We start from the raw sequence: 12562 nt of genomic DNA on the forward strand, positions 1-12562 counted from the left end.
AGATGCAGAGCAAGTTCTAATAACACTTGACACAGTCAAGTTCTGCTGGGTTCTATGTCCCTTACAAGGAGCTAGTCTTGTATTACATTCTCAAAGATTCGTTTTGGGAATATGATTGGGGGGGGGGGGGGAGGATGGATCCTAGCTAAATGTAATGCAAAGGGTAAATATATTACCTTTTGTAACTAATAAAATTTCAAGGATGACAGCAAATTTCTGATTTGCTTTTCCTCCAGTAAAATGTCTGCTTTAAATTATCCAGAAAAAATTCTTTTTCCTGCCCTCTTGTTTCAATTCCCTGTGTAAAATCATCCACAGAACATTATCAGGGGTTTCTTATAGAGGTTCATTTCAGATTCCTCAATCGTTAAAGGGACACACACACACACACACACACACACTTCATTTGGAGTGGGCAAAGGAAAATGAATTGGATTGGTAAGGTTTGTGTATGGTCCTTTCCCTTTCTTTTCTGAAAGCAGAGACAAGTATTAGTCATCAGATGGGGAAAAGAGTGTTTTGTCTTACCCTGGGCTAGTGTTTTGGTTTATTTATGCAGGCCCGCCCTATGTGTAGGTGGAGCTGGCAATTGCCTCATGATGTGATTTAAGAGGTGCTGGAAATCCTGCCTGTCCAAAAATAGCCCCTGCACTCTGCCTATTGAGTTCAGGCACAGGGTCCATAAAACCCTGGTCTAAATGAAATGAAACTGCATTTTTCAGAATGTTAACCCATTATACCCACTCTCAGCATTCATTTATCAGAGATAAAAGCTGGACCTTGAAGCCTGACAGGGTGGTGGCACAGTGGATGGAGCTTCAGACTGGGACGCAGAGGACCCACGTTTGAAACCCTGAGGTCACCAGCTTGAGCGCGGGCTCATCTGGTTTGAGCAAGGCTCACCAGCTTGAGCCCAAAGTCGATAGCTTGAGCAAGGAGTCACTCTGTCTGCTGTAAACCCCCGATCAAGGCATATATAAGAAATCAATCAATGAACTAAGGTGCTGCAATGAAGAATTAATGCTTCTCATCTCTCTCTTCCTGTCTGTCTGTCCCTCTCTCTGACTCTCTCTGTCTCTGTCACAAAAAGAAAAAAAAAAAAGCTGGATGTTAAAAACATATTCATGTATACAGGGAGAGAGCAGGAAGGGATTAGCAAGGTCCAAGGCTTAAAATAATGATGCATTCGCGGAAGCAGTTCTGCATAACCATGAGTGAGTTTGTTCAAATCAAACCAAACCACTTCCATATTCATTCAGTCAGCTAGGCTTTTTTTGAATCAATATTTTATGGAACATGACATTTTCTTAAACAGGCAGTACTCTTTGCTGGGACCCTTAAAGAAAACAAGAATAATAACATCAACTTACATTGAGAAGATGCTTTTAGGAATACAAAATACCTTCATACTCAATGTCAGATTTGATCCCAACAACCTGGTGAGGCTGACTTCTGTCTTACTATTCTCATGTAGCAAATAAGGAGCGTCTCAAACAGGTTCACTGCTTGCCCACTGTCCGCAGCTAGTCATGGCGAGGCCCACGTTAGAATTCAGGCATTCTGACTCCAAAGTCAAGGATCACACTCTTAGAGACATTATGCCTACAGTCAAGGAGCTAACAGTTAAATTGCTTAGCAATTTATCTAAACAAAAGAACAAATTCCAGTTTTGTCTTGTGGTATTACTGAGGAAGTATCTCCTCTTGTCTGAAAGAACTGTTCCAAACACAGGATTCTGCAGACACTCATTTATTTGACCTCAAAAATTTGAATCAGGTTTTATCAGTCATTCCCCGGACAAAAAACAAAACAAAACAAACAAATAAAAAACCACCTTTGAGTACTGACCACTTTGCACAAAGTTGTAAAATACAACAACAAAAAACCCAAACTAGATAGGAAAAATAAAATTGCAAATTGGCAGAAATTAGTTTACAATATTCTCTAGAGTCTAGAAGGCCTTGGGAACAAGGGATGTTCTGAGAGTAGTTAGGAAGGGGGGCTAGACCTGATTAGGCGTTATGAAGTGACTGTGCAGTCCAGGATCTGTACCAAAGCTCATCTACCCTGTCTGTAATGAACACACACACCTTTGTTCCTTTAGCCATATGGATGAGCCACGGTTTTATAGTAACTCTAGTTCATTCCTTTACCACTAATTCACTTTATGTTCTTTTCTCCACAAATGCAAAGTATACCAAGTTGAATAGAATTATGTAAAATTTAGACTTAGATGTTTTTATTTATCAACTGAATAGCCCTGTTCAATTGCCATTTCTTTTATGAAATCTTGGAATTCCCCAGGCAGAATCCATCCTGCTGTGCTCCGTTGTGGTGGTTTGTTTGTGTCTGCCTCCCCGTGCTTCAGAGTGGCTGGCGTGAGCATCAGAGGCCATGTGCTAGTCATCACCACAACACCCGTGCTCCAGGCTAGCGGTCCCAAGCTATTTGGATGATATTTCCCATCAGTTAAAAAAATAACTGAGTGTTTATTCCATGTGCATTGTGTATGTATATGGAAAGAGAGAAAAATATACAAGAATACAAACATATTAACAATATTATAGAACATCTTCAAAAATAAAAACCGAAAAGGACAAAATAAAGATAAATATAATCAGGAGTTTTGATATTTTCCCCATCATGGCAGACAGCCCCATGCATGTCAGGCTGCATTTGAAGACCAGTCATTGATGTCAGCACACATGTGGAACAGAATGAATATTTGTGAAATGGATAAAAGAATGAACAAGCCCTCTGCTATACATAAAGTCGTTTTGGCATCTTCGGCACTTTTCATGACACTGGTCACTGTTTATATTGGTGGACAAGCACTTTTGCTTTCCTAGCTTTTGAGCACACTGGCTTGGCAAGAGGAGGGCTGGCTGGATGCTCCCCGCCCATCACAGGGTGCCCTCTAAAGGTGATACCGCACACTGTTTGTGAAGGTCTGTGGGATTTGTGTACTGATGTTTTTCATGTGGCATGTATTTTATGGGTTGTTTACCATGTGTTAATCACACATTTAATTCCAGCCTTCAACCTGGAAAACAGATATGAAAATGAGCAAATCTGTTAATACAGAGGATAAGAAAGAAGTTTTCAAGGGTGCAGTGAGGACACAGAGAAATGCCTAAAGCTTTCTAAAGTTTTTAGGGCAAAGTTTTAGGAAAATGGCTTGAAAGCTGAATGGAGAATTTATGAAGTAATGAAGGAGCGGAAGTTATAGGCAAAGGACTCAGCCCATGCAAAATCAGGCAGGCGTAAGATGGCACAACTCCCAAGGGTGGGTATTGTCAAGTCTGGGTGGAAAAGAGGAAGGAGCAGGCAGGACTGAGGCTGGACAGCTGTGCCTAGGTCAGGCAGTTAAGGGCTCACTATGCCCTGCTAAAGAGTGCACAATTTGATCCTTTGGGTGCAGGAGCCAATGAGGAACGCAGAGCTGGGAAGTAAGGTGAGAGGTGGAGCTGTTAGAATTCATGTGCAGGAAGAATTCTGTGGGAGGGGGAGGAGAGGCACTGCCAAAGCAGTTCGTTGCTGTGTAGCATTTCTATCAGATATACAACTTATTAGCTGTTTTATTATAAAAGTAATTCATGTTAATTATAGAAAATTGGAAAATATAGAAAGAGCATAGCCCATATAGCAGTAGTACTTAAGAATTATCTGTAAAATATACCATCATTCAAAGATGTGTGCTTCTTTCCAAAAAATAAGAATTATATTATATATGCTTTCTATTATATTTCCACATATTATGATGTTAGCCTTTTTCTAAATCCTTATTCAGTATCTAGATAATAGAAAGCATGTCTCTATTCAATAATTCATTTAACCACCCCCTTTTTGCTAAATTTAGACTGTTACCAATAGTTATAACCCTGATTGTTTCCTTATGAAAATTTTCAAGAAGTGGAATTACTGAGCCAAAGTATATCAGTCTTTTTAAAGCTCTTGAGACACATATTGTCAAAATGCATTTGAGACAGTTTGTGCCAATTTGTACCCCTTCTAATAGTTTCATTTTAACCATACTTTGTATTTTTTATCTTAGTCAATTTGATAAGGAAACATTGTAAGCTTGGACATTTAATCATATTTTTATCGGCCATGTTTTGTGAGTATGGAATTGATTAAAGTGAAATGATTATGTAATTTTGTTTTCCAATTTCTCCTGATAATGGGAAGGAGCCTTTATTATCTAAATTCAGAATGGGGAATATTTGCCTTAAGTGATTTCAAACAGATTTTTGGTGCTATGACACAATGCAAGAAGGAAGAAGTCATTATTGGCCCCGCACAAACTCAAGGCAGACTGCAGGTGAAGGGCAACCCATGCAGGACTGCTAATGAGGGCACATCTGTTAGGGCAACACATGCAGGACTGCTGATGAGGGCACACCGAGGGAAACAGGAGTGAGGCTGAGGCAGTGGACCCAAGAAGAGGGATCTTAGTTAAGAAAGTCTGGGAAGGGCTGATGCAGGAGGATTTTGGTGTCAGCCCTTTCAATTTCTGATCTCTTCTTGGCTCCTTGTCAGTGGCCCTCAAATCACCTGGAAGGCTCATTAAAAATGCCAATTCCAGATCTGGAGGGAGAAGGAACAGAGAGTGAGCTCTGAGGTACTCATTCCAGGGTTTAGAGGTTTGTCATGGGTCACCAAAATATCTAATAAAGCCTGAGTTTTTGCTGCATATAAACAGACACTGAAGATAAATAACATGCCAAGGCGCTCAGTGATGTCTGATGTCTCTTATCTGCTTTAAACTCTCTGTCTCTTACTTTCAAGATAAAATCCAAAGACCTGTAATATGTCATTCAGGCTGCTGGTGGCCTCACCCACAGTGGTTACCTCTCCAGTGTCAACTATCCCTCAATCCTTCCCCTCCCCACCCTCCTGCACTCCTGACTCCCTATCTCCACCTCATGATCCCGACCACTTTCTGGTTTCCTGCATATGCCACTCTCTCCAGCCTCAGTCCTTCAGCCTGGGATACTGCCTTCCCTCTCTCTTTCCTCCACTCCCCCATTTCCCAGCAGCTGGCCTCATGACCCCCTCAGCAGTGACACCTGCAGGAGACTCTGCTGGCTCTCCCAGTGTGGATGGTGGTCCTCCCAGCACACCATCACTGGGCATGGCATAGGAGCCTGCAGGGTGTGCTCTTTGCACATTGTAGTTGGCCGGCCCCCCTCAGCCAAGAGCTCATTATGGGCAGGAGCTGTAATTTTGTCTCTGAACCTCCTGCAGGAAATATAGTAGGTGCTTTGTAAAAGTTTGATGAACGAATGACACAGGGGACCTTAAAGTGTAGGCCAAGTTCATTCATAACCAACAATGGCTTCAACTCAACGCAATCCAGCTGAAGGACATGTCTCTGAGGATGGTCGCACACATGGACATTGCACCTCCAGAGGGCCCAGTTCACGCACATTGACCCAGGCCAACAAAAAAGTCCAACTGTGGGTGAGTCACAATAGTAGGGACCCCAGATAATGAAAAAATTTGCAATCAAGCAGCACAAAACATGGTTCACAATGGCCATCTGATTAATTCATTCAGTGATTATTTACTAAGGATCTACTATAGTGACTGATCCCTCAGCTGATTACCCTAGTGTCAATATGTAAATTACCTTTTCCATATTTCCTAAACTTAAGGGTATTTAAGAATCCTTAGAATGCTTGTTAAAATTCCGAACTCCTAGGACCTCACCTCCAGAGACTGATTGGGAATCCGAGGGGTAGATCCCAAGCAATCTGTGTCTTTAACTAGGGTCCCAAGGATTCTAGGGCAGGCAGTCCCCAGGGTACCCAAGAGAAATACTTACGGGAAACTAACCAGCATCTGTCTGTTCATAAATGGCTCTCCCAATAGCCAGCCAGGAGATACCAACGTTCTGTGTGCCTCCTTTATAACTCATGAGTCAGAGAGATCAGGAGAGGACAGGGAAATTCAACAAGCAAGCCCTCTTTATGGGACTGGTTTAGAATAGATTGTAAGTTAAGAGGCAACACAGCCTGAACACCGACAGTCAAGCTAGGAAAACACTACACCTTTTTGATAATTGTGGAAAAACCAAGTATTTATGGAAAAAGAGGAGGCTGACACACTGAATACAGCGGATCCTCGGATAATGCCGCCTCATTCAATGTGGTTTCTTTATAATGTTGATGAGAAAAAAGAAATTCCTGTGTAGGGCCGTGGTCTGTGGAGTTGCATGTTCCTCCCATGTTTGTGTGAGTTTTCTCTGGGTACTCCACTTGCCTTCCACATCCCAAAGATGTGCACATGATGTGACTTGATGTGTCTAAATCATGCTAGTGTGAGTGAATGTGAGTGGGTGTGAGTGCACCCTGCAATGGAGGGGACGTCCTGTCCAGTATTGGTAACTGCCAGGGTCTCAGTCACTGCACTCAGAATAAGGCAGGATTTTAGAAGACTGATATGGATTTAAGCAGAAGAAGCCTACTAAATGGAGGTAGCTGCCAGCCTGAATTGCTAAGTTTCAAAGATACTTGCTCAGGCCAGGGGACAAGATACAGGGAGCTATGGGAGGAGGTATATTTTTAACTTTGCTCTTTCAGGCTTCTTTATGTCTGCACCTAAAAATTAAATTGACATTGGACAGGTTAACGGGAGAAGAGCATACATGGTTACGCAAGTTCCACGTGAGACTGGAGCCCTTATAAGAAAATGAAAACCCTACCTTCGCTGAATAGCTCAGTTGTGTTTCGTTCTGAAACACAGAGGTTGCTGGTTCAATCCCCAGTCAGGGTACATATAGGAACAGATCGATGGTTTTCTCTCACTCTCTCCCTTCCTCTCTCTCTGAAATCAATAAAAAAATTAATCTAATTTAAAAAAAAGAAAATGAAGACCACTAAAAAAATAGCAAAATCTACAGACCTTTATATTAAGTTGAACAAGGAGAAGCAACAGAGAAAGTAACATAACCTATGTCAGGAGGTTAGAAGAAGAAAAGAATTATTTTAACAAGATCTGGTTTTATAGAATTCTCTCTTTTTCTCTCTCTCAGCCTTTCATCCTTGATGATGATAGTGGCAACTCCCTCTGGTACAGGGAAGGCAACTTTCACATGGAATTTTTTCTCTCTCCTGTTTTTCTGATAAAAAGGAGAAATTAAAATGCCCTTCTTGCGTCTGCTGTTTTTTAAGTGCTTTTAGCTCTAAATAATCCTGTAGCAAAGTGTCATATTTGTGAGTAGTATATTCTGCCACCTGTCAGAGCTACTAGGATTGAGAGTTCTGAGTCTCAGGTCCCCACTAGGTCTCAGAAAAAAAAAGAAGCTCAGTTATTTAGAGTTGAGGCACCAAGTAAAGACAGAATTAGTAAGCATGCCAAGAGTATTTAAACATAAAATGTGAACTGAAAAGCCCTCCATTCCTCCAGCTGAGATGAAGATTGCATATGGAGACTGGAAGGGGTTGGGACACTAGATGGGAGTCATGGTAGCTTCAGCTAAGGGTGAAAAGGCCTATTGTGAGGCAACAGACTAGGGTGATGAGGAGCAGGACTCAGGAACCAGACAGCCTAGGTTCAAATCCCATCTCTACTACTTACTTGGTGTGTGACTGCCAGACATCAGGGGTTTCATTTAATCTATAAAGTGGGGTCATAAATAGCACCCACCTCAAAGGGAAGGTAAGAGTTGAACAAACTAAAATATCTACAGTGCCATTTTAGGTTACTTTATTGCCAGTGTTAGAACAATACAATCCCTGTCTGATATTTAGTGTGTGCTCTGGAACCATTCGTATGGTACTTAGTCTGAGAACTTACTGCTACTTGCAGTCTATTCCCAGCGCTCTGAACTGTGGCTGTAAACATGTGCAAACACCTTCAAGCCTTACAATCAGTAACTCTAGAAACACCATTCTACTCTTTATTGAATGAGTGAATATACATATATCTGCATTTGCCAGGGATTCTGTGAGGGAGTTTAGATGGATCAGATAAGGATCTGAACTACTGAGCTCCTAAAGGAGACAAACCTGTACACAAATAATTTCAAAATGAGAACATTAAATCTCTTAGGAAAGATTTTTTAAGGTTGTCAGGTCATTTTGTTATAGCATTTACTACAAGCTAAAGGAACTAAGAATGACTTCAGAGGGGTGGGCTAAGGAAGAGATGAGATCCAAGAGGAAAGACTGCCTTGGTAAGAGCTGTGTGCTGCTAATGCACGCCTAAAGCTCACACACGTCTGAACTTCCTGTATAACCTTCCATAGAGTATCACATAGTCCTTCCATACATTATCACATAAAGGCTTTGTGTGCCTTTATGTGTTTTTCATGTATACAAAAATTAAAACATGCTTAATGAAGAAGGGAAGCTTTGCTTTTTCCTTCTTTGGAAGAATAATCGCAACAAATGTTTTTCAAATAGAGGCCTGTGCTTTTTAACATATGCGTGTTAGATGCTCGAAATGCACATCTCCTTTGGGAAATTCATCACATTTCAAATTACACATGTCTGTTGAAGCATAGATCTGTTCTACCTTCCGTATATTTGTTATTGTTGCTTCTGAAACTTCCTTACAGCCCCAAAGAGGTCTTAATCTCTGTCAAATATTATTATGTTACCTACTTTTATGTAGTCTTGAAAGGGGCTGTTTATTTAGTTTCAGTGACTCCTGTTACTGCCAAATATTATTTCATTTCAGCACAGATGTAAGAGATCCAATGACTGGAATTATTTTACAGCCCTGACATTGTCGAGAGATGGATACCAGTTTAATTATGGACAGCTGAAAATGATCTAGGAGTCACCTGCTCTGGATATTCATCATCATTATGAACTTCTCACCAGGCTGCGGTTTGAGCACTTTCCTGACGTTCCATTTGCCTTAGGCAGACAGTATGATCTATATGGAGCCTGTATCTTCAGTCACCTTTACATTTATGTATAGACAGCTTAATATTGCTTGATTATTTTCTTTTCCTCTGCTTGAAGTGAGAAAATATGTTTCAGTCATTCCCATTCTTTTTTTTCCCTCTTTTGCTGTCTCTGTTGCCTTCTCTCACTGCTACCTTATCCTCCCAGCTGTTTTTCCAATTAGGTCTCATTGGAAATTAGTCATTTCTTAGAGAATGTGATTGCAGAGACTAGAAACATAAAGGATCAAGTGATGCAAATACAGCAGTATAGTTGGCACTCATTAAGTGCAGGAGGAATGAAGGAGGAACGGAGTAGAGGGAACAGAGAAGGGAGGCTGTGGAATCGCAGAACATTCTTCCATCTCCCAGTTTAGAAGAAATTGAAAATAGCAAACTTCCATCTTCTCTACTCCCGCCTGTTATAATATTGTGCCATAGCAAAATATGTTTCAGTACTTTCTCTTTTTCTCTTCACTTTCCCTAAATGGACCCAGATTTGCCCTTGTTAGGGTAGAGAAAGGGTTAAGTGAAAGGAGAAACCGTGGTTGCCACCAGCTGATAATGAATGAAGGTCACACTTTCTCCCTGCTCAGATGCTTGACACTGAATTTCTCTTTCTCTTAACCTGGGCTGTCCAGGATGTAATAGTTCATTTTAGTGAGGATCTATCTATTGTGTATATATTGTTCATCATACTAAGTTTTTTTTTATGTATTATGTCATTCAATTTTCAAGACAGTCCTATGAAGGCAGCACTATTCAGGTTCTCCTTCTGTAGATCAGAGGTTCTCAACCAGGGCTGATTTTGTTCCCCAAGGAACATTTGGCAATGTATGGAGATACCTTATTGTACAAAGCTGTAGAAGCCAGGGGTGCGCTAAATATCCTATAACACACAGGAAAACCTGCTACAACTGAGAATTACCTGGCTCAAAATGTCCACGGTGCCACTGTTAGGAAACCCTGCTGGAGATGAAAAAGTTGAGGTTTGCCCTGGCCAGATAGCTCGCTTGGTTGGAGCTTCAGTCCAGAGCGCAAAGGTTGCCCATTCAATTCCCTAGTCAGGGCACATACAGGAGCAACTTGATGTTTCTCTCTCTCTCTCTCTCTCTCTCTTTCTCTCTCCCTGCCTTTCAAAAAATAAAAAGGAAAGATATTTTTAAAAGTTGAGGTTTAAAAGCAGTGAGCAACTCACCTAGGCCACCCAGTGGCATTTGAGAAGCCTGGAATACAAATACAGCCATGCTTTTGTATGATGTTGCACAGAAGTAGTCATGGCTGCAGCAGCTGCTTCATCATCCCTGTACCAAAGGAGCTAAACTTTCAACATGAATCTCCAAGTGAGGGCATCTCCATGAAAGCAGTCCTCTTCAGTCATTTGTCAATTGACCTTACAGCCTTTTCATCAAATGTGCAGAATCAGGCACTTCACTCTAAACACTGAAAATTTTGTTACACATATTGCAACAGTAACTCCTGGGATTTTTAATGTTATGAGCAGAAATAACATATATAACAGCAAAATGCATAAGCAAATAATAATACAACCTGAGCAAGAACTTTAAGGATGACACATATAGTTACACAGTTTACTTTTATGAATAAATTATACATATTTAATCTGACATGTGTTTAATGATAAACATAATACCTTGTGTTTTGTAGTATGATTAGGTAGAAATGGTAGACAGCAGTAATATTTTTAAGGTGCTGCTTTTCATGTTAGTATTCTTCCCTTTGTATTAATTCTTCATTATCCACAAGCTCAGTTATGATGGTGTTTTCTACATACTGAGTATGTCTTAATAATTGTAATCATTGCCAAAGACAGCTACATGCACACACACACATATTGTGCACACATGCATACATACATACACACAGATGTGTATATGAATATACACAGTCACAAAAAGTGTCAATAAACTTTTTGCTCATCCCTGTGCTAGTCTGGACTGAGTGAAGGTTATAGATTTTGCTCTTGTTTGCTAAGGTCTTTCCATATCTCAACCACCCTAAGTCATGAACCCCAGGGAAATGGGTTACATATGAACCAGTGGTGGGATTTAGCTGGTTTGCACCAGTTTGGCAGAACCAATACCTAATTTTTTGTTGAGGTCAGAGAACTGGTTGTTAAAATGGCACTTGTAATCAGGGCTCTCTCTAAGCTGGGCACCTGGGAAGCCACCCAATGTAGAAATCATAAATTTACATTCCTTACTCTTTTTTAACGTTCATCTGTGCAACAGCGTATTCTAAGTGCTCGTAGTCATGTTGAAAAACATGAAAACATGAAAAACATTGCAAGTGAGGACACTAATTTAGAAGCAGTATGGAAATATCTTAAATAACAGTTTTATTGGGTTTGTCAGGTATTATTTAATATTTTTAATTAATATTTTAAAACTCTTATAACAATCTAGTTTTGCATACCTCTTTTATTGTTCTTATTTAAATACTAAATACATGAAATAATAAACTACCTTTTAGTATATCATTTTTTTATACTTAAAATAGTCATTAGGGCAGAGAACTTGTTGTTAATTTTTTTGAATCCCGCCACTGATATGAACTCATATCTTGTGCATTAATATAGCTACTGTACAAACACCAAGGACGCCTCCCTCCCAAGGAGGGCTCTGAAACCAACAGATTATTTTTAGGTGAATTGGTGATTATTTGGAGCTTCTGAGGAAAATACCTCCTTCAGCCCATCCCTCTCCATCACCCCTCCCTTCTCTGCCCTGCACAAGCACACCTTTCCCTCCCCTCCATGACCTCCTTCCTGTGACCTATTCCAGACAAGAGACATGCAGAGCCGAAGTCTTTACTCTTTCTCAGAACTTACCTGGATTAAACATGGAGCAAATTAAGCAATGATTCAAGCTATTCCATGTGCCTCCTTGAAATCACACCAAGAAAACCAGGAAGCACACCTCATGGAAGTCCAGTCAGTCTGTCTGTCTATCCATCTATCCATCCATCCATCACACATACACACACACACACATATATATGCATGTATATATATGTGTTTATATGTGTATGTGTATGCACATACTTGTGCAAGTACTCTTTTGATTTCTAATCTGTGAAGCAATTCCAAGTGTTTGTTCAGGCAGATGCTGTGCTTACTGCTAATATTGGGAGGAACCACAGAGAGAAGGGATGGAAGAGGGGAAGGGAGGGCACTAGTGTCCGTGGGTGGGCCCAACACCCAGCAAGGAAAGAATTTGGCTCATTTGGAATATTTTTGTTGGATCGGTTCATTAGATAGTAAATATGGCCTAAGTCTTTGAGCCAAGTAAGTGATAAAGGGGGAAATATTTTTGTTTCTTAGTGTACTCAGAATCACATGCTTTCGAACATTAAAAGGACATCCACCTTCAAAATAAGGTCTTCATACAGTGTAGCCTCCACTGCACTCTTTTTTTTTCCACTGCACTCTTTGAATCTCAGTTTCCTCCTACAAGTTACTCCCAACACAGAACGCCTGAGGGAGGAGCTCAGCCTGGACCTCCCCAGGACCTGGCTGCCCCTCGCCTTGGCTCGAGCCAGTCCAGGAGGCACATACAGGCCTCACCTGGAAACAGTTTTTCTCTGTTTTAATGAGTCTCACTTGCCCGTAAGACTCATTTTTTTAAATTTCTGACTCATGCCAAG

General features: G+C 40.7%; 1 protein-coding gene across 1 annotated transcript in view; it reads left to right on the forward strand.

The window, feature by feature from the left end:
- The window catches only part of SPAG17 (sperm associated antigen 17), a 260213-nt gene that overhangs the window by 41994 nt on the left and 205657 nt on the right, over nucleotides 1-12562 (forward strand). The window lies entirely within an intron of this gene.

Source organism: Saccopteryx leptura, chromosome 3, assembly GCF_036850995.1.
Source record: "Saccopteryx leptura isolate mSacLep1 chromosome 3, mSacLep1_pri_phased_curated, whole genome shotgun sequence".
Classification (NCBI taxonomy): Eukaryota; Metazoa; Chordata; class Mammalia; order Chiroptera; family Emballonuridae; genus Saccopteryx; species Saccopteryx leptura.